At 47.9% G+C, this 22,263-nt stretch overlaps 1 protein-coding gene across 11 annotated transcripts in view; it reads left to right on the top strand.

The window, feature by feature from the left end:
- The window catches only part of PC (pyruvate carboxylase), a 264,778-nt gene that overhangs the window by 194,460 nt on the left and 48,055 nt on the right, over positions 1–22,263 (top strand). The gene's annotated exons all lie outside the window — the stretch shown is intronic.

Here is a 22,263-nt window from a genome sequence, read left to right as displayed (position 1 = left end):
TTCTCTTTGCGCTGCATGAAGAAGGACTTCCTGCTCCTCTGGTGCTGAGTTTGTTAGTTGCTTGCACAGAGCAATCTTCCACTTAGGCGTGCTGTTCTCCCCTGTTTCCTCCCACAACTACCATGCAGCCACTGGCTGGCCATTGGGGAATGACTTGATCCTCTTCCCTCTCACACGTAAAGAGCTTCCCTCTCCTTCATCTGAGCCACTGTAGTGCCAAAGATTTCCCTGGTTCTGGCAGGCACCCAAGCCGGCATCCGCAGACGCTAATCCTGGCTGCGCTCCGGTGCCTTCCAGGCAGAAAGGGAAACTGTCTTTTGAAATTTATACGCTCTCACTGCTGCCTTACCCAGTTGCTATAAAAAGTGTTAAAGCAGCAGAATTTTTTTTGGGGGGGAGGGATGGTTTGCAGATAGAGAGAAGAACAGAGCTGGAAGGGTCACAAAGAAGACACTGGTAGCATGCCCTGGCATGGATGTGTGTTTATTTACCTGCCAAAGTGTGTTGCATTCAATTCCAGCCAAGAGAAATAGGAGGCCCATCTCCATAAGAATGCAAGAAGAGCCTGCTGGATCAGACCAGAAGGGGCCCATCTAGTCCAGCATCTTGTTCTTACAGTGGCCATCATCACTGCCTCCTGTGGGAAGGAGTTCCATAGATTAACTGTGTGCTGAGTGAAGAGGGCCTTTGTTTTGTCTGCCCACTCAACTTTGTTGGATGCCCATGAGTTCTAGTGCTATATGAGAGAGAGAAAAACTTTGCCCTTGTCTCCACTTTCTCTAGCCCTACAATATCCTTTTTTAGGTCAAGGGACCAGAACTGTGCACATTATTCCAAATGCAGTCACACACCCCTTTCCTGTTAGGGATACGGAATCACAGCAAGACATTTCCCCATTGTTGGGGGGGGGGGACTGCCAAGAGAAACAGCTCTATCAGGTGTCATCTGCAGGCAGCCATTACTTCAGACTGCCTCAGTGGAAGAGGAAATAGGAAATAGAGCTCATTTCATCAGCTTTGCCCAAGGCCCAGTTCCATTGGGCACCTCCTGCCTTTGAACTGTGCCAACTGGTCAGTATAGGAACAACGGTCTAGAAATTGGTCCCTAAGTTTTGTTTTTTGTTTTCCCCTTCTCTCCTTGTCTCCATCTTTCCAGTCTTAAATCCATTTCACAATATGTCCTCATCGGTTTGCAATTTATTTATTCATTTTAAAGTTGTCACAAAGATCTTGTCAGTATCTTAGTGTGCATACATTTTTGTATGCGGTTCTGCCCAATATACATACCTTTGTAAGCCAACTCCCCTGATTTAAGGCATTTTTTGTATGCTGTAATAGATGCAATTTTTGTGCACGCTGCCTCCCAATATATGCATGCATTTTTGTATGCGTATTTCTGGCATGTGAACCACACCACATAATTCAGAAGAATTTCCAACATTGGGAGGACGGATGTGTTTCAGTTCACATACTCCCTTGGGAAGTGTGAATGAGGTAGAGTAGCATTAAGAATGTAAGCCGAACAGCGTTTCTCCCCCATCGGGACGCCTTTTCCAGCACCGGATCTCAGAGATGGAATCTGTGGTGCAGAAATGAAACTGCCTTTCCTTTGCCATCAGTAACTACAATATCCGTGTGTGTGTGTGCCCTCACACACAGCTGTGATTCATTACAGTGCAGCCAGAGAGATGGGAGCACAACAGAGGAGCTTCGGAAGCTGCTTTATACAGAGTCAGAACATTGGTCCATCTAGCTCAGTATTGTCTTGTACTGACTGGCAACAACAGCTCTCCAGGGTTTCAGGCAGGGGACACCACAAGCCCTATCTGGAGGTGCCATTGGGGATTGAACCTGGGGCCATCTGCGTGCAATGCAGGTGTTCTGCAAATGACCAAGAGCCCTCCACCTAGAACAGCATCACACATTATTTGCCCCGGGTGCTGGATCGCTGCCTCCTTCACTGGCCACAGCTTCGCAAGAGTCATATGAGACAATTCTTACCCTCCCCAACACACACAATGCTCCTGCGCCCCCCAATACAAGTACATTGCAGCGGCCTGGTTTCAAGGCAATTATGGGGCCAATGGCTTGTCATTAGGGAGGGAGGGCAGTGGCATTACCAGAAAACAGTTTCAAAAGCAGGAGTAAAATGGGGCAAAGTATATTTGTGGGTGGGCCAGTTGTGTCCCACATGCAAAGGTCCCTGAAAGAAAAGAGAGCCGATTTGGTGTAGCAGTTAGACTGTCAGGCTAGGACCGGGGAGAAACTAGGGTTCAATCCCCACTCGGCCATGAAGCTCACTGGGTGACCTTGATGGCTACTCACTGCTTCTCAGTCTAACCTATGTCACAGGGTTGTTGTGAGAATAAAATGAGGAGGGGGAGAACCATGTGCACCACCTTGAGCTCCTTGGATGTAAAGGTGGTATATAAATGAAAATAGGTGTTAAGGACAGGAGTCCAGCAATGGGGGGGCAAGTGGGAGTGAGCTCTTTGTTTGGGGGGGTCTGCCCCCTGCCTCCTCCTTTCTGGTGCTGCTCATGAAGGAGGATGGGGAAAGGTGTGCGATAGGAAGGATGGAAGAGAGGAAAGAATTATTTTGGCCCCCCTCCTTCTTATCTTTGCTCTTCTTACCTGTTACAAATAAAATCAGCAAATGTAAGGAAGTTAGGGGCAAGACCTTTCTTCCAGCCCTTTGGGTTAGACTCCTTTTGAACTAGCTCAGACACAATCTGTCTGGGCTTTTGTCTTATTTTCCCAGCCAAGGCAGACTCTGCTCTCTCCACTCTTCCGCCCCCCGCCCCCCCCCCCCACAAAAAAACCCATCAGGTGTCTTTGCCAATGGCTGGCAGATCTGGCTCCCCCAATCAGAGCAACTGCCTGAAGGCTGTTGCTGGAGCTTTTTAGCTTCTGACGCGATTAGGGGGACGTTTATCGCATGGATGTCTGGGCTCCCACCCCCCTTTGCCGTCTTTCTTTTTTAAAAGCAGAGAGCCTTTAAAGAGAGATTGTCTAGTCTAAGGAGAAGAGGAGAAGCAACCCCCTCTTCCAGGCTTCCCCCTGCCCTCCATGAATCCCGCAGACACTCCCTGACCTGTCCCAGGATTTATACCGCCTTCAAAAATTGATCCGTATTTTTTCACTTGAGGGTTGCCCCCCCACCCCCACAGGTGGAGGCATTTTGCATCAGAGAATGCTACAGTGACCTGATGGGGCTGTGTGTGTTTGGGAAAGGACTGGGGTGAATTTCTCTGGGGTTCCTTGACACTTGAGGCAGGACTGTAGCCCAGCGACAAAGCTGCAGTTTTGCACACAGACAGTGCCAAGTTCAGTCTTCAGTGGCATATCAAGGTGTGTCTGAGAGAGTCACACGCACACTCGGCTGAAACCCTGGCGAGCCATTGCTGCAAATCAGTTTAGACAGACAGTACTGAGCTAGATGGACCAAAGGTCTAATGCATAAGGGAGCTTGCTATTATTCCTAGTACAGTCGTCTCTTGGTTGACGAACGCTTTGTGAGTCGAACGTTTTGGCTCCCAAACGCCACAAATCTGGAAGTGAGTGTTCCGGTTTGCAAACACTCTTTGGAACCCAAACGTCTGGCGTGGCTTCCACGTTTTCCAATTGGTTGCAGGAACCTCCTGCAGCCAATCAGAAGTTGCTCTTTGGTTTCCAAACACTTTGGAAGTCGAACAGACCTCTGGAACAGATTCCGTTCGGCTTCCAAGGCACAACTGTATTATTTCTAGTATTCTTGTACTGGACAAGTAAGGGTTAATAGCCAAATTATACCTTATCATACTTAAAAGGGTGGCAGGGCCACATTCACACCATACATTTAAAGCACTAAGGTCCCACTTTAAACAGTCGTGGTCCCCCCCCCCCAAAACACACACACACACACACACACACACACACACACACACACATGACAAATGTAGTTTGTTAAAGTGTGTTGAGAGTTGTTAGGCAGACCCCTCTTCCCCTCCTAGAGGTCCCAGAATCGGCCGATGACATCTTCAGATTTATTTCATTTCATTTCTGTAGTGGAAACCAATAAAAAATATATACGCGTGCAGTGTGCAAAATCTCATTTAAAAGCAAAAACAACATAACAAACAGAAACCAAGCAAAATACTTTATGCAAAAAAAACCCCATATCTCCCGTTTGAAAAGTGCTCCTTAGGTGGCTGGGAAGAGGCCTTCTGAGGCCGCTGCCTGTCAGAGCGCAGGAGCCTCAGACTAGATGGATCAGAGGCCTGATTGTCTGTGGCTTTTTTACTTTAGTGAAAAAGGCAGCGAAAGGGGGTGGCATGGCAGAGGTTTATTAAATTATGCATGCATGAGAGAAAGCGGTCAGAGAGGAGTTTTTCCGCCTCTCTCAAAACTCTGGCTCAGCCAGCAAAATTGATTGGCAGGTGATTCAGGGCAGATGAAAGGAAGTCCTTCCTCACATAATGACAGATTCACTGCCACAGGATTACAGGCGCTGGCTTAGAAGGCTTTAAAAAACCAATGAGACAAATTAATAATGGGATGGTGGATGGAAATCTACCTTACAGCCACGATGGCTCAATGAAACCTCCATTTTCGGGGGGGACACATGCCAGAAAGCAACAGCTGCTGTTGCCTCCAAGCCTGGTGGTCCCCGCTGTGGATGCTGGACAAGGTGAGACCTTTGACACGTCCTTATGACGTGGCCTAAGGCCGCTTCAGCTGTCTGCACATCATCCGTCCTTTGAGTTTTTATGTCCACATCGTTTACTGGCAATCAGTATTTCCGCCGCAGTCCACAGGCTCCATAACGCTCATTTGCTTCATGCAAACGTCTAAGCGAAGAAAGCAAAGCCTAATGATTAGACTGAACATCACTAATCCGGCAAATGAAACGGATGGGGTTTTATTTATTATTGGAAACAGTGCTGTGGACATACTTGGCTAGATCAGAACTCCTTTCTTGCATTCCTTTTTGTATTTGCTGAAAACAAAGTAAATTAATAAGTCAGTGTTCCTTAGTGTTTTATAGCCTGCCTCCTTCGCAGCTCAAGGTGACTTGTGAAGCTGAGGGGTGCAATATTTAAAGGATATGTACAGAAATAAAACCATTAATAGGCACCCACCTCCCTCCTTCTACAACTGAGGAAGAATAGACGGGGGGGGGGCAAATATTTTGAATTCTGTGTACAGATCTGGTCACCTCACCTCAAAAAGGATGGTGCAAAGTTGGAAAAAGTTCAGAAAGGGGCAAAATGGATCAGTGTTTGAAACTCCCATTGTTCGAGGCACATTTTGTGACAGGGAATTTCATTAGCATTAGCAGTTTCTGAGCCCTGGATGCAGGACTGCGCCTAAGATTTCAGATTAAAACTGCAGAATGGAAGGAAAGGAGGACCTTTTTCTGCCTCCCTACTTTCAGCTACTCTCTGAAAACTGGAGAAGAGACCCTCTCAAGAATATTAGGGGGGTGGGCAGGGGAAGGACTAGACCGTGTGAAAAATAAACATAATATTTTAGCTGCAATTCATTCATTTTCAGCTTTGTATTATTGTTATAAAAAAGTGCGCCTAGACATTCCATTGTTGCGCCCATAACCTAGCTTTAATGTGCCATTTAGCACCTAGCTTTCATATCTCAGTTTCTAGCTGGCTTTGTTGTTGTTGTTGTTTAGTCATTTAGTCGTGTCCGACTCTTCGTGACCCCATGGACCAGAGCACGCCAGGCACTTCTGTCTTCCACTGCTGGACAAATTCATGGAGGAGAAGGCTATCGACAGCTACTATCCATGATACCTATGTTCCACATCCATGGCTGAAGCCAGTAATGCTTCTGAATGTCAGTTGCTGGAAACCACAGGAGGGAAAAATGCCTCAGTCCAGCAGCAATATGAGGTTGACTAGAAGATTGGCCTACCTTACAGGATCAGTGAAAGGGGACCTTTCCCAACCTGGTGCCCTTCAGATGTTTGGGACTCCAACTCCCATCGGCACCACCCAGCATAGCCATGCTGGCTGTGGCTGATGGGAGTTGTGGTCCAAAGCAAATTCCCCAAGTTTGGGGAATGCTACCATAAAGATGACAAAAATACCTTTGCCGCTCTTGGAGTCCTCTGCTTCTAGATCTGTATTGAAAGGCCTTTTCAAACTAGGCTAAATTAGTCTCTTATATACAGTGGATGCTCGGGTGGCAAATGTGATCCGTGTGGGATGCATGTTCGCAACCCGCAGCTTTCACAACCCACAGCGGCGCATCTGCGCACGTGCAGGTTGCGATTTGGCACTTGTGCGCAAAGCGCGGTTTAGCGATTCGGCGAATGCGCGACCGCCGAAACCTGGAAGTAACCCGGTCCGTGACCCAAAAAAAACACAACCTGAAGCGTCTGTAACCTGAGGTATGACTATTTCTGTTTCAAGCTTTCCTATGTGAATGAGCCCAGGACTTGGAAGTAAGATTGAGTTCAGGAGACATTTGGGTGTTCTTCGGGCCGGGGAGGAGCAGACAGTGACGCTCAAGAGAGATCTGTTCTCCCTGCCTTAATTCAGTGTTGCTGTGCGTTTCTCCTGGCCGTCTTGAGGTGCGTGGGAGGAGAGACTGTAGTCTCCCCAGAAGACGGGAGAGCAGCACACCGCTGTCACAATGGGACAATGATGACGGATGATTGGGAACATGGAATGGGATTGCCCAGATATGAAAACATATTGGCACAGCAGGAAGCCATAATTTAGTGCTAATTGGCCAGACGGTCCTAGCCAACTGCGCCTCAATGATGATCGATGGCGCCTCGTTAGCATAAAGGGGGGCATGCAAATGGCGCAACCACAGGATGCACCTGACAGAGATCAGGGAGTAAACAACGGGTTGCCACCTTTTGCCCCTGGCCTTGCTCCTGCGTCTTTAACAACAGCCGGAGCCCAAATAAATTTTGCAGTTGAAACTTTCTCCTACTTCTTATCTCTGTGCCACATTTTCTGAGTGTCCAGCTGCTCATAAAAGCACAGGAGTAGGGGTGGGAGCAGGAGAGCAACACATGGCAACTTTCCGGCATTCTCAAATGTTTCTCTGCAGGGGACATTCCCAACTCTGCCATATAAGTTGTGAGCGTGTTGCGGAGGATGTGGGGGCTTCATGCGAGCTTGCTCGATCAGATCATTTGACTTGGTTTGGCCAAGCCACTCAGGCATCTCTGTTGCCCTGGGCAACAACAAACATCTCCAGTAACTCACCTCTGGTGTTTTACTGAAGAAGACGAAGGACAGTGAGCAGGGAAAGCTGCTAACTCAGGTGGCCTTAAAAGAAAACAGTTGGGTGATTCTGCAGAGAGGAAGCTCTGTCAATAAATAGAACCTCCATGTTCAGAAGCAGCCTACCTCTGAACACTGGGGCCCTGGAGAGAGACAGGCACCAGCTTTTTTTTCACACCTGGCTAGTAAGCCTTCTAGAGGCACCTGGCTGGCTACTGAGAAGACAAACTGAAGCTCTGATCCAGTAATAAAGGGCTTGCGTACTTATGACTATATTCTAAGCCTCACTTTTCCCTCCTGTTTTGGGGCCCTGTGCTTCCTCTGCCTGCCTGCCTGCCCTGCACAGTGCTAACTATTTTGCACATAAGTGATGTTCCTGTCACTGTTCTTCTGGTGACATATGGGGAAATCTGACATCGCTGGTGTATATATTTATTTATGAAAATATTTATAGGCCTCTATTCACATACAAAGATCAGAGCAGTTTACGTCAAGTGTACATAAAAACATACAGTAAAAACCATAGAAAAAAGTTAAAATCAGAAACCAGCCAACCATTGTGGAAAGATGCATTCTTGATTGTTTGCATAAGCCTAACAGAATAGAAAAGTTTTCAGCGGGAGTTCATTCATTTGCTTCATAAAATTATACACCACTTGATTGTAAAAAAAAACACCCCAAACTCTAAGCTGTTTACAAAAAGATTTTTAAAAAGTTGGCCACCATTATTAATGTGTTTGTCTCAGCCAAGAAATATCCCAGGTATTCCAGTGCCCTTCCAGGATGCTTCCTCACAAGAGGTCAAAGTAGCTTATTACGTTCCTCTCTACAAAGATTACATTAAAAAAGGATGTCCAAAGTTTTGACTCCTTCATCTCTGCAGGGACACAGATGATCCTCATATGTGGCACCTTGATAATGTCCTTCCAGTATTGTGGAAGGGAGACTGTTAAATCTGGCCCTAGAAAAGAGATAGCAGAACTTGAGTATATTATCTAGAATATCTAGGAAACTAAAAAGTTAAATCAAAATATATCAGAGAGCAAGTTCTGCAACCTTTTGATAAAGAATATTGGCAATCAATAGCCTTGATCCATTGTTCTGAAACAAATTATGCAAAAGAATTCTTTTGTGTGCAGAGGAAAGTCCATAGAGAAGCCTAATGCACACGGTATAATAGAATCATAAAACTGTAGAGTTGGATAATCTCATCCAACTCCCTGAAATGCAGGAATCATGCCTAAAGAATTTCTGATAGATAGCCATCCAACCTCTGCTTAAAAACCTCCAGTGGAGGAGAGTCCACCACTTTCCAACAGCTCTCACTGCCAGACGTTCCTCCTAACATTTAGTCAGAACATTATTTCCCATCACTTGAATCCATTTGGGTCCTACTCTCCAGAGCAGCAGGAAGCGAGCTTGCTCCATTTGACGCCCTTCGGGTGTTCAAGAATGGCTATCATATCACCTCTCACTTTCCTCTTCTTCAGGCTAAACATCCCCAACTCCCTAAGCCGTTCCTCATAAGGGTTTGTCTCCAGATGCGTTATAATAAGACCTTTAAACCTGGGGCTGATTAAAACATCTTTTTGTAAGAAATAAAGATAATCTGGGAATGGCAAAGGTTGATCTAGGTGAGGGAAAGAGCGCTGTCGCCTTCCCCTCCGCCCCCAAAAGAAATGGCGCCACTGTAATAGTTCATATATTTTATTAGCTGCAGTCTTTCTCTCTTTCCCTTTCTCTCTCTATAGGCTGTCCTCCGTAATTACCTGTCCTGCCTCTGAAGGAGCCACTCCACACAGCCTCCTCTTTATATAATACAATAATTCCAAGCCATTCTTGTCCTCACTCTCTGAGCTTAATTTCCAATCATCTTTGCCCCTTGTCTCTGCGCAGTGCTTGCCTTGAGAAGGGATGGGAGGAATTGATGGATGATGGCGGGGTGGGAGGGAGAGGAAGAAGGCGCTTAAAGGCTGCTTAGCGCTAACAAAGCATCTTCCACCCGCAGCCAGTCATTTCAGTGATGTTTTTGTGCTGGTTTTGTCAAAGGGCCTCAGCTCAGAGGTAGAGCATCTGCTGGGCAGGCAGAAGTTCTCCGGTGGCATCTCAGGTATGGCTGAGAGGGACCACACCTGTCTGAAACCCTGAAGAGCTCCTGCCAGCCAGTGTAGACATTACTGTGCTGGATGCACCAAAGGTCTGACTCGATGTGAGGCAGCTCCCTATTTCAAGCCTCTATCCAGAACCATGAGGACTAGAATCCTCCTTTGTTTTCAGGGAAATAAATGTGGAAGGTCCCAGGTTCGATCTCCAACTTCTCCAGGTATGAAATCCTGGAAAGCCACAGCTAGTCACCCTGTTTCCTATACAGTCATACCTTGATTGTCGAATGGAATCCATTCCAGAAGTCTGTTTGACTTCCGAAAACGTTTGACAACCAAGGTGGGGCTTCCGATTGGCTGCAGGAGCTTCCTGCACTCAATCGGAAGCCATGTTGGGTGTTCGGCTTCCAAAGAATGTTCACAAACCAGAACACTCACTTCTGGGTTTGCGGCATTCGGGAGCCAAAACGTTCGACTCACAAGGCGTTTGGGAGTCAAAGTACAACTGTATTCCTATTTAAGTAAGTCCTGACGCTCAGTGATAGAGCACTGCTTTACATGCTGTGGGGCCCAGGTTCATGTTTCCAGGTAGGGAGAGTCCACTTCTGTAACCTTGGATGGCTGTTGGCTGTCAGCAGAGACAATGCTGAGCTAGACGGAGCAAGGCTCTGACCCAGTGTAATGCAAGTTACTCTGCTCCTGCTGCTTTTAATGTTTCCTAATGTTTTTATATTTCTGCAGACCTCCCTAATAGTTTATATAAATGGTTTTATGAATAAAAAGACAGACAGCCTATGGCCCTTGAATGCCAACCCTAAGCAGCCCTCTCCATCACCCCCCCTCCCCCCAAAAACAAGCCAAGGCACCGATTCTTAAACAGTCGATCAGCTTGTGTAGTTCAGGGCTGCCTAGAATTCAGTCAATCGCAGCACACAAAACAATACAAATCGTTAGGTTTGTCACCACTTTTATCTGTTCTTCTTCCTAGGCCTTTAACAGATATTCAGCATGGGAGAAGAGTCAGTGTAGTGTAGAGGTTAGAGTGTCGGACTAGGACCAGGGAGAATCCAGGGTTTGAATCCCCACTTGGCCATCCTGAAGCTCACAGGGTGACCTTGACGCAGTCACCATCCCTCTCAGCCTAGCCTACCTAAGAAGATGCTTGTTGTGGAGATTAATTGAGGAGCAGGGAGAACCATGTAGCTCCTTGAGCTCCTTGGAGAGAGAAAAACATTGAGATATAAATGCAATAAATAAAAAAACAAGGATTTCCTGTAAGTAAGATGGAGGGGATTCTCAAATCATTTCAGGAAGGGGATGGTGTGGGTTGCTGTGCTCTGGATCTGTGGCTGAACAGCGACTTGGACTCTCCCCTGCCACTTTTCTGGTCCATCACCAGAGCACATTGTCCACCCTTCTAGTTGCAGTCCAGATCAGTCGCACCTCCCTGCCAAAAATGTGATTTAAAAGCTCCTTATTCAGTCATTAATTAGGCCAGACAAACAGAGGGGGAGATGCATATTAATGTTTCATCTGGCCAAATTTCCCCCACTTTTGAAATCCCAAATGAAGAGTAGAGCAGCTGCCTTGGCTGACATCCATCTTCAGTAGGAAGTTAATGCCCTTGTGTGATAATTGTGTGAGGTGAGGGGGGAGAGTCCACTCTCTCCACCTGAGGTTGGTTCTCTCTTTAAACTTTTGACCAGCTTCTGTATCTAGCAGAATTGAGCAGTAAAAGATTTCCCGGGGCTGCCTCCCTTTCAGTTGGCAGGAATTTTGATTCTTGCCTAAGTTACTAGGTGCGTGGGTCTACCTCTGCTGTGGGATGCTGGGACAAGAGTCTTTTTGTAAGGACCCCTTTTTACAAGGATCCTCCACCCCCACCCCCTGAACAAAAGGCTAAGAGGCTGGAGCTCCTTGCAAACCTTAGGTTGTCCATCTGTCTGGGGCAGTTCTTGTATATTCCAAATCATAAGCAATATCAGGAAATCCAATATCGGGGGGGGGGGGGAATACAACCACAGCATTATTTATTTCATTGTCTCTGTTTTTCTCTTCTCTTCTCCTCCCCCCACCAAACCCCCTCCTCCAAATTACAGAGCAAATGCTGAACTCGTATATTAAGAATGTCAGAAGAGCCTGCTGGATCAGGCCAGTGGCTCACCTAGTTCAGCACCCTGTTCTCACAGGAGCCAGCCAACCAGGGGCTCCAATGGGAAACCCGCAAGCAGGAGCCAAACGCAGGAGCCCTTCCTCCGCCCCTGTATTTTCCAGCAACTGGTATTTAGACACAGCATAGCCATTGGGGCTAGTAGCCAGTGATAGCCATTGGTCTTGTTTTTGCTAAGTCTATATACATAATAAATGAAAACACTTTTCTAGAAATTCATCCACAAAGTATAAGTTATATAAGCCTTTAATTTGGGTTGCAGTCTTGTCTATTCATAGAAGTCCCCATGTTTTATCAAACCTACCCCAAACTGGAGAAAGGTGCTTGGCTTTACGTCTAGCCACTCCTTGCAATATAGCTGCTCCTAACAATAATATTGGATCCCTTCTCATTCTTGTTGTGGCTTCCATATCTGAACATCCTGGTAAGGCCCCAGCAGGTTCAAAATGGAAATATATAGCCCAAGATCTATATGATATGTTCAGACCATAGACAGGTCGGCTGAAATCTCCTGGTAGATTTCCATGTGGTTTGCAATCGACTGGCAGAGATTTGGACTCTCAGAAAGAACAACCACAAAATTGCTTCCTGCACCTAAAATAGGGTGTCGAAATGGGATTTAACAAGAGTGGGCTTTTGTGTGAAAGAACTGTGGGCTGAGCTCTGTTCAGTAGTAGTTCTCACAGCAAATCCCTAATGCTCCAAATGTGCTCAGTCTTTTAATTCTAACTGCATGGTTTTTTTGCACCTGGCAAAAATCAGACAACATCTGATTCGCAGATCTTGGGGTTCTCTTAAAATACAAAATTAGATCTGTCGAGCGTGAAGTCCGCCCACACTTGCATTAGATTATCTGTGCCCAGCCTTTTCTGATTGGGGGGCATCGCCACCAAGAATAGTCTCTAGGGAAGGGGAAGGAATTCAGTTCGCATTGAAAGATGAACTTAACCTAATTCACCTTCCGAAATACTTTGTGAAACAAAACACAGCCATCCTTCAAAATGCATACTTCTCTGGATTTTGCAGTGTGCTTCTCCAGCCAAGCATTTTGCACAAAAATGCACATACCAGTGCAAAGTGTGCATAAAAGTGCATATATTGGTGAAAATAATGTACAGTAACACGTTACATTAGGGACATTTTCTTTCCAGGAATGTGTATATTGGGCAAAATTACATCTAAAAATGTGGACATTTGGAGAAATTCACACTATAATGCTGATGAATTTTCAGGAGGCCTCTGGTCAGCAGTTTGTGTGTTTTTAGTGGTGTTGCTTTTTTGAAATGCAAACTGATGTGGTGAACTTCAAACTGGAAAAATGGCAGACTGAGAGAAATTGAAATTGACAGCTTTCCCCCTTCCTAGCTGGTCTCACAAGCTCCAGATTTCCTCCAGCGATGCTCTGAACATCCTTTATTTATATTGCATCTCATGGGCTGAGGCTTCTGCTGGGGCCAAGAAGAGCCCAAGGAAGAAGATCAGAGACAGTCAGAAGCAGCATGTCAAATGATGCAAGAGTTGATTTAGAGCAATCTCCTTCACTTACTTCCCCACTTCAGACAATCTCTCTGTTTTGGTCAATTGACTCCTCCCAACAAAGCGGGGGCAATGTCTATTTCTGTGGGTGAGGGGTACATGCGGGAGTAGCTGTCTTTCAGTTAATTAGCTCATGCCAAAGGCACTTTATCACCCCACAGTGGAGTTTGTCTTGTGTATTTTCCCATTACATTTATGGAGCTCAGTTTGGTATGATTTTTTGATGCATGGAGGGAAGAGGTTGACAACAATGCAGCAGTCCCTATGTATCCATGTTGATGTGGCCCTCTCCATGACTGAATCCCAGGGCAATTCCCACGCGCACACAGAGAGAGAGAGAGAGAGTACTCAAAGCCTTTTGTTTCTTAAGAAAATAAGAAGTGCCTGCTGGGTTAGGCTAATGGCCACCTAGTCCAGCCTCCTGTTCTTACAGCGGCCAACCAGATCCCATTAGGGGAGATCTTCAACCAGGACCAGAGCCCAAGAGCCCTCTCCCCTCCTATGGTTCCCAGCAACTGGTATTCAGAAGCATTACTGCCTCCTCCAACTGTGGAGGCAAAGCACAGCCACTGATAGTTTCCTCCATGAATTTGTCTAATCCTCTTTTTAAAGTCATCTAGGTTGGCGGCCATTGCTGCCTCTTGTGGGAGTGAGTTCCGTAGGTTAACTCTGCACTGCTGGAATGAGTGCTTTCTTTGATCTGTCCTAACATTCAGCTTCGTTGTGTTGTGAGAGAGGGAGAATAACTTTTCTCTATCCACTTTTTCCATGCAATGGATAGTTTTATAAACTTCTACCATGTCTCCTCTTACTCACCTTTTCTCCGTACTTAAAAGTCCCAAATGCTGCAACCTTTCCTCATAGGAGTAGTCGCTCCAGCCTCTTGACCGTTTTGGTTTCCCTTTTCTGAACCTTTTTCAACTCTACAGTATCCTCTTTGCAGGGAGGCAACCAGAACTGTCTGCAGTATCCCAATTGCAGTTGAACCATGAATTTGTATGACAGCATTTGTACGACCTGTTTTTCCCGTCACAGCCCGTTCTCCAAACCTTCAACCCTAAGATTTGATATCTTCTTCCCAAGTTAATCCGAGCTCCATGGCAGACACTGCTGTCAATGCCACTGTGTTTAATTGCTCCCTGTGGCTATGAAGTGTGACTTCATAAGAGATCTTGCAGCTTGGGAAATGCCTGGCTCTGTCTTGCTTTGATCTCCTCTTGGAGGTTTCATGTGTCCCCCTTCACTGTCACCTCCTCCAACCCTGCGTTTTCCCTTCCGCTGTTACAACCCAGTTTGGAGATGAAACTGGATAGAGTGAACTTTGAATAACAGCCTCTCTCTCTGTGTGTGTGTGTGTGTGTGTGTGTGTGTGTGTGAGAGAGAGAGAGAGAGAGAGAGAGAGAGAGAGAGAGAGAGAGAGAGAGTTGATCAAACCTGAGACACACAGCATGGAGTGCTTCCTTTGCAAAAGGGAATGCAAGGATACTGGGATTACCAACCAGAGCACAACCCGGGGTCTTCTTTTGCAAGGGAATATGTAGACAAATAACTAGACTAAAAATGAAAGCACAGAGCTTTACTGTATTACCTAATCAAGTATAATACAGCCCTGGAAAGGGGGAAATAGACTTGCCACTCTTTGAAACAGTGTCACAGGCAAGAGCATCTCCCTTCTTTCTCAGGCCACATTTGCACCTGTCTCCGGTTCTACCAATTTGCTGTTGGCATTTTTAGCCAAGTGAACAGGTCACTGGGGTGGGCCCTCTTGCACTGAAGAATGGGGGTCTAACCTGAACTGGAATGAAAAAGCCTTTAGTGCAGTGGTTCCCAAAGTGGATAGTACTTCGAAGGTATAAACGACTATCAGGCTTTGAAAAGTTGAATTAATTCAACAAAACAGTTTTAAACAGATTTTGAAAAGGTGTGCAATTAATTGTTACTGTTTTGAATTTCATTGTGTTAACATCTTGCTTAGTGGATTGTGCCGACCGCTATTCTGAACAATTCTTTTTACAGGGCCAGCGGGAGGGGGGCACTGAGGATGAGTTTATGCAACCAAGGGAGCAGTAATCCCAGAATGTATGGGAACCACTGATTTAGTGCAAGGGTGGGGTGTGCGGAAGTCCCAGAGGGAGGTCAGTTTTGCAACAGGTAAAATGTACACCATCCTCTTGTGTGAACTTCATTCATCTTGCCATGGGGGTGGGGGCTGTGTGTGCTTCCTTCCTGCCCCATCCCAGAAAGGGTGTCTTTTATCTCACAGCTGTCGATGGAGGCAAATCTTCCCTTCCCTTGCAATCTGATGAAAGTTCAGGTCTCCAACGAACACAACCCCCTTTGAAGGTGTGGGGAGGGGAGCAGACCCGAGGAACAGTGCCTTTAAAATATATATATCTCTTTCTGCAGATAAAAGGCCTTTCTCGTTGAGCACCAAAGCCACAGAGATTACCATGAGCTCCTCAGGGGTCTCAGGAGCTATCTTAGCTGGAAGCTGATGGACCCATAATAATGACCCAGAGCACAGCAGGCTGCCGATCTCTCTGGTACATGCATTGTGCCCATATCCCCCCACAACTAGCCATGAATTTATTTATTTTTAATCAAAACATTATTTTTGCAATGATTTCAAGGCAGTTTACAAAAGGTGTTTTCTTTTAAAAAAACAACAACAAACCAATCCAAGGCCAAGTTCATAGAATCGTAGTGTTGGAAGGGATCCCATGGGTCATCTAGTCCAACCCCCTTAATAGTTTAACCCATATTAATCTGATGTGTCCCATCCCAGTTATTTCCATTTGATGCTCATAAAAGTTCCTTTGAAAGTGTGGAGGTCCTTAACCCACCAACTACCCCTCTACATTTTCTTCCTCTCTTTGGACAACAGGCATTTTGTGTTGATATCCTGTCTAATGCTACATAAGAACATCAATCCAACATCCTGTTCTCACAGTGGCCAAATACCCCTAAGAACCTAGGAACCTGCATAGATTTTGCCTCTGGATCTGAAGATTCCATAGGAACACAGGAAGAACCTGCTGGATCAAGCCAAAGGCCCATCTAGCAACCTTCTCTCACAGGGGCCAAGTAGATCCCTGTGGGAAACCTGCAAGCAGGATCTGAGCACAAGAGCATCTCTCTCCTCCTTTGGCTTCCAGCAACCGGCATTCAGAAGCATTGCTGCCTCTGGCCATGGAAGCAGAGCAGAGCCACCCAGGGCTAGTAGCCATCATTAGGATTACAGTTAATTTATTAATCGCCTTCCAAACCACTGCCTCAGTAGCACCTAGCAGCCAACAGATCGCATAGTCATTGGGTATGTTTCCTGTCGTGTCGGGATATGCTTCTTCCCCCACCCCCAATCCGCCACTTTCCAAATTTGTACCAGGGTGAGCGGGGAGGGGTGACTACATGTCAAAGTCTGGCCAAGCACATCTGCCTCCCCTCGGGTTCCTCTCCGCCAGCCGGGCTGCCTCCCTGCAGCCTGTTGAGGCAAAGCGGATACGACAGCGATCGGTAACCATCGGGTCGGTGTGGCTGACAGCATCCGTGGTAGCAGTTGACTGTCGGGAAGAGTTAGGGTCAAAGTGGGGGGGTGGAATGGGGGGAAGGGAAAGCGGAAAGGGCTTGTTCGGCTCCAGATGCATCAGAGCATTGCATCAAATTGCAGAGGAGGAGGGAGGAGAGGGCTGTTTCCCCCCCCCCCAGCCCTAGCTTTCCTCCTCCTCCCCACTTCACGGTGGTGGGGCTGCAGTGGAAGCAAAGGTCCTGCAGTCACCATGGGACAAAGTGGAAGGACACCACCACCTCCCAGACCACATGTCTGAGAGCTGTCAGGAGACATGTCCGTCAGAGAGTACACAGCTGGGAGGGCAGAGAGAGATACCTTCCCCTTAAATTAGCGGGAGGGCTGCATGTTTTCTTTGGGAAGCATCTGCTTCAAGCAGTTGGCCCAATTTTAGGCAGCTGCATCCAGGGGGTGAGAGAAGGAAGCTGGGTGGGGCGCTGAGAAGAGCTGTTTTGTCGTTGCCACAACCTGACCCCTGCATGGCAGGGAAGGGCACTGCAGGTCTCCATGTGTGGTCAGTGTTCGTCTCTAGGGGCAGCAGAAGCCCTTGGGGACAAGCTTCTGCTCAGCAGTCGAGCATCTGCTTTGCGTGCAGAAGGTCACGGAGTTCAGCCCCATGTATGTTTCCTACCTGAAACCCTAGAGATCTGCTGCCAGTCTGTGCAGACAACCCTGGGCTAGAGGCAAGGCAGCTTCCTCTAACTGGGGATATGGAACTGAATTCTTCCCTCCTCTGTAAGGCAGGGGTTGCCAACATGCCAGGAGCTGTTTGTTTATTATTATTTATTGCATTTATATCCCACCTTCCTCTGCCCCAAGGAATTCAAGGTGGCATACAAGGTTCTCCCCAGCTCTCCATTTAAGCCCCACAATGACCATGTAGGTTAGGCTGAGAGGCCGTGACTGGCCTGAAGCACCAAGTGAGCTTTGTGGCCGAGTGAAGACTTGGTCAGGTCTCCTTGATCTTCATCTGACATGCGAACCACCATGCCACTGTTGGGCTTCCAGCTCCCACTAGCCCTAGCCAGGAATGATGATGATCATGATGAATGGGCGTCCAGCAATATCTAAAGGGTGCCGTGTTGGCTACCCTGGTCTAGGCTGGATGATGAGGAGTGGTGGGAGGCTCCGGCCAGAGAACCCCCTTGGGAAGCCTCAGAAGAGGAAGGCTCAGAGCCAGGGGAGGGGTGGTAGGACACAGAATACAGGTCAGAGGATGGAGGGGAGGCAGAATGGTTCAAGCAACAGGCTTGAGTGAAAGAGAAGAAGAAGAAGAGGCAGAAAGCGCTGCAGTTACAGGACAGGCAGCTGAGGATGAGGTGGGAGCTGAGACTGCAACAGATTCACAGGAGCCTGCCGATCCTACTGTATTCAGCTACCCTCCCTCCTTGTCTCCAAGGGCTCGGAGAGTTTTGCATGTAGCAGAGCAACAAGCTCAGAGATCACAGGGGACCCTTCCCCAACAGAATTTAGGACTGCAGGGAAAACAGCTGGATGAGGAAGAGATGTAGGGGGAGTTGGGAGGCCCAGATTGTCAATTCTGGCAGCTGCTTTACTGGGTCCGGTCTTGCCATTGGCTTCTCTGTGTGTATTCTGCTTCCTTGGATAAAGAATGAACTTCACTTCTCATCTCTGAGTCTCCGTGCTGACCTGCAGCTGAAGCAGCCCTGACAACCTGCCTGGTTGGGGCTACTTTGCACACCCATGTGGTGACAAACCTCACTCAACAGCAGAGTTGTTAAGTGTGCTGGAGAGGGGTTGAACCCCTGGTCTGTTGCAATGGGAGCCATATAACCCTGCCCTGATTTTTTAAAAAAATGATTTTATTTCATTTTGGCTTGGCTTGGGAGGCTCTTAATATATGCATATAAATTTGCATGTGCAAACAGGGCCTCGGCCCCCCAGACTTACCAATTAATAGCCTTACCAACCATCTCCACATTTGGAGGGAGAAATGCTTCAGAATGCCAGTTGCTAGAAACTGCAGGAGGAGAGAGAGCTCTGGTGCTCGGGTCCTGCTTGCAGGTTTCCCACAAGCGCATGGTAGGCCAGGATGGTGTAGTTGTTTGAGAGATGGACTAGGACCTGAGAGACCAGGGTTTGAATCTCCACTCAGCCATGAAGCTCACTTAGTGACCTCAGGCCAGTCACTGTTTCTCAGCCTAACCTGCCTCACAGGGTTGTTGTGGGGCGAACTGTGTCACCTTGAGTGGAATATAAATGCGATGATGTGCTTCTGTGTATTTTACAAATTAGGGCTGGGCCTTTCTGCCCATCCCTTGCTCCTCAGGGCGAAGGGAGCAGGAGGGAAACTGGTCCTAATCGCCTCCCGTTATGATTGTATCACCTGCCTCCCTGCCTGCCTGCCTGCCTGGTAGGCAGAGAGCTCGTTGTGTTTTAGAGGCGGGGTGAGGCTAATTGGGATTTTATTGGGCACGAGGACAAGATCTATTGCTTGTATTAATTATTCAAGGGCAGCCTTGCCTTTTACCCGCACATGATGCTTAAAATAGATTGCCAAGCTGTGGAGGAGCAAGCCAGAGGGATGCAAGTTCGGGGGAGGGGGGTGGATCCTGGGAATTGCAGGCCAGCCAATAGGATCCAGCCTTTTGCCATTGCACACCCCACGCCCCTCTTCCCAGCCAAGGCAGCAGCCTAAGTGGGGGGTGCTGTTTGTACATGTACGAGAATTTACAGTTCGGAGCACCATGTGGCAGGAGGATCCTGACAGTGAGGGCTGAGGTGGTACACGTTTGCCCAGTTTGTGCCACTTCCGCGCATAGGTCTGCTCAACATTAATCTATCATCATCATCATCATCATCATCCCACCTTTTTCCTTCCAAGCTGCTGATTCTGTGGAGGTGTACATGGCTCTCCATCTCATTTAATCCCCACAACAACCCTGTGGGGTTGGTTAGGCTGAGAGAGGTGAGCTTCATAGCCGAGTGAGGGGATTTGAACCCTGGTCACCCAGGTCCTCTTCCAACTCTCTTAACCACTACACCACGATCTGGTTGGATCAATTTTAAAAGCTTTGGCATTTTCATACCTAAGAGACATGGCGTTCCCCAGATACGCTCATGCTCTCCATTTGGGCCAATGGCTGTGGGAGAGATGCACGATCCTGCCTTTGGGCCCGGGAGTAGGGTATCCACCACCACCACCCCCAGCTCTGTTTTCCTTGGTGCTCAGCACCTCTCTGAATTTGCATGTTCAGCTCTGTGAGAGAGCCTGGAAGGCTAGTAACTAGCTGAACGGAGAAATGAGGGTTGTGCCTTGTCATGTGGGATTAGAATCAATCTTCTACACACATTAAGGACTTCTCAGGCTGCTCTGCCTGCAGCAGCCTTCTGGGGCAGCCCCACTCTCTTTCCCCAGGTGCCTGCGGGGATCCCCAGACCGTGCGTTTGATGGAGAGCTGGGTGAAGCCAGCTTTGTGCAGCCGGGAGCTGGTGCTTTGCAGTGGGAATAGGCAGGCCAGGAACGCTTGCGCTGGACTCTTGGCCAACAGCAGTCAAAAAGACTTTCTCCTGTGTCTTTAGCATCCATACCTTCAGGCAGAAATTCCAAAGGTGCAGCCTGCTCCAACTTTGTATCTCCAGCTGGGCTGGGCAGGGGCAGTTGTACCTGTAGGGAAGCAAGAAGGACATAGAAATAACCTCTTCCCCTCCCTCCCCTTACATTGTTGAGGCCTAGCCCCTTCACCCTTTACCTCCCGCTCTAATGAAGCTTAACTAGCCTTTGACCAACCAGATGTTCTAGACTACAACATCCATCAGCACCTGCCAGCACAGCCATACTTGTTGGAGCTGCACTCCAGAACCACTGCACTGCCTGGACCTGATGGGAGTTGTAGTCCAGAACATCTAGAGGGCGCTAGGTTGATGGAGATTAGTGTAAAGCAAAAGCATTCATGACCCTTCCTTGCCATCCTTCAGGTTGCCCTTCAAATGGGAGCAAAGACCAGCCCCATCCTCCTTTCTTCCTTTTTCTTTTGAAACATTTCAGCACAATATACCCTGGTGGCACAGTATGAATACTACATCATAACAACATTAAAGAATAGAATTCACATTGCATTGTGACAAAGTAAATTCTGTGGATCATTGAACAGTAAGCTTGAAGTGTTTACATATAAATGGGGCCAGTTGCTGCCTTTTCTCCTGCCTTGTCTTTAGCCAGGGTTGTCAGCTGTGGGATACGCCTTCAGATTCATGGAGGAGAGGGCTATTGATGGCTACTAGCCCTGAGGCTCTTCTTCCTCCATAGATGCAGGCAGCAATGCTTCTGGTTACCAGTGGCTGCAAACCACAGGAGGGGAGAGAGCTCTTGTGCTCCAGTCCTGCTTGCCCGTTTCCCATCGGCATCTGGTTGGCAACTGATGCTGGACTGGATGGGTCATTGCCCTAACCCAACAGGCTCATCATATGTACTTACGTATTAACATATCATTGGGGCTGGTTCCTACCTTTTCTGCAGCCCATCTCCACCTGTGCTGTCAGAGGTGGGATAGGCCTTCCCTCCAGTGAACTAGCTTGCAGCCACAGGGTGCAGCCTGTTGACACTTTTCACACACACCCTCCTCACTTTCCCCAGTCCAGTGATTACTGAACCTAAAAACTATCTCAAAACCAATCTCCTTTCTGGCTGTTTTTCCAGATGATGCTATCGGGAAATTACATCTTTCCTCCCTCTCCTCTCTTCCCATCACCCCAAATGAGAAACTAGCAGTGCCAGCTCTGTGTGCCTAAGCCAGTTTTGCTCTGAAACCCCCTTGCAGGGCCATATCACAGCCACACTGAGCGCAACCACCCCCAGCTCTTGAGTTTTCCCTCCTCCTTCAAAGACTGAACTGGCCCTGCAGGGAAACAGAGCCAGTGAGTCGGCATGTCAAGGGAGCCAGAAGCTGCTGCTGCGGTCTTTCAGCAATGCTAGGAAACCGCTGGAGCAGGGAAAAGGGTAGCCGAGGTCTCAGCCGCCAGGAGTCATGTGGCTGCTGCAAAATTCCGGTCTCTCTTTCAGAGTTGTTGTTGGGGTTGTCTTTTGGCAACCTGACATGGTCAAACAAGCAAGCAAGTACAGGCATGGACAGCAAAGCTCCCAGGGGTGGGAAATTGGGCTTTTGCCTAAGTTACTCTGTACCGCACCGTGCACATCAGAGCCACAAAATGGCCTGGGCCAGGCTGCCTGCTCAGGATTCCCACCCCACCCCCCATCCACACACACTCAGGGTGTCACCCCTCCACCACCCAAATTTTGGCGGGTGGGTCTGTGTGACACCTATTCTGTGGGATGCTGGGGTCCATGTGGGGGAGGAGTATTTTTGTCAGAACCAATTTTTATGAGGATCCCCTCCCCCCAAAAAAGATTTCTGGTTGTTGAGAATCCAGCATTACAAGGGGGTTGGACTAGATGACCCTCAGGGTCCCCTCCAACTCTACGATGCTATGTTAGGCTGGGCCTCCTTACAAAGCTTAGGCTGTCCATCTGCCAGGGTGGGCAGGGCCCTTGCAGCAGGCAGTTCTTGCAGCTGGCTTTCTCCCACATTCTGCAACCATCTGAGCATCTCTGGGTAGGGCTGAGAATGCCCACCCTCCTCCTGCCTGACACCCTGGAGAGCTGCTGCCAGATAGTGTCGACAGCACTACGCTAG

This window comes from Podarcis erhardii (assembly GCF_964252035.2).
Source record: "Podarcis erhardii genome assembly, chromosome: 15".
NCBI classification, from domain to species: Eukaryota; Metazoa; Chordata; class Lepidosauria; order Squamata; family Lacertidae; genus Podarcis; species Podarcis erhardii.
The sequence above is the reverse complement of the archived record's forward strand: the minus strand, read 5'-3'. Positions and strand labels throughout refer to the sequence as shown.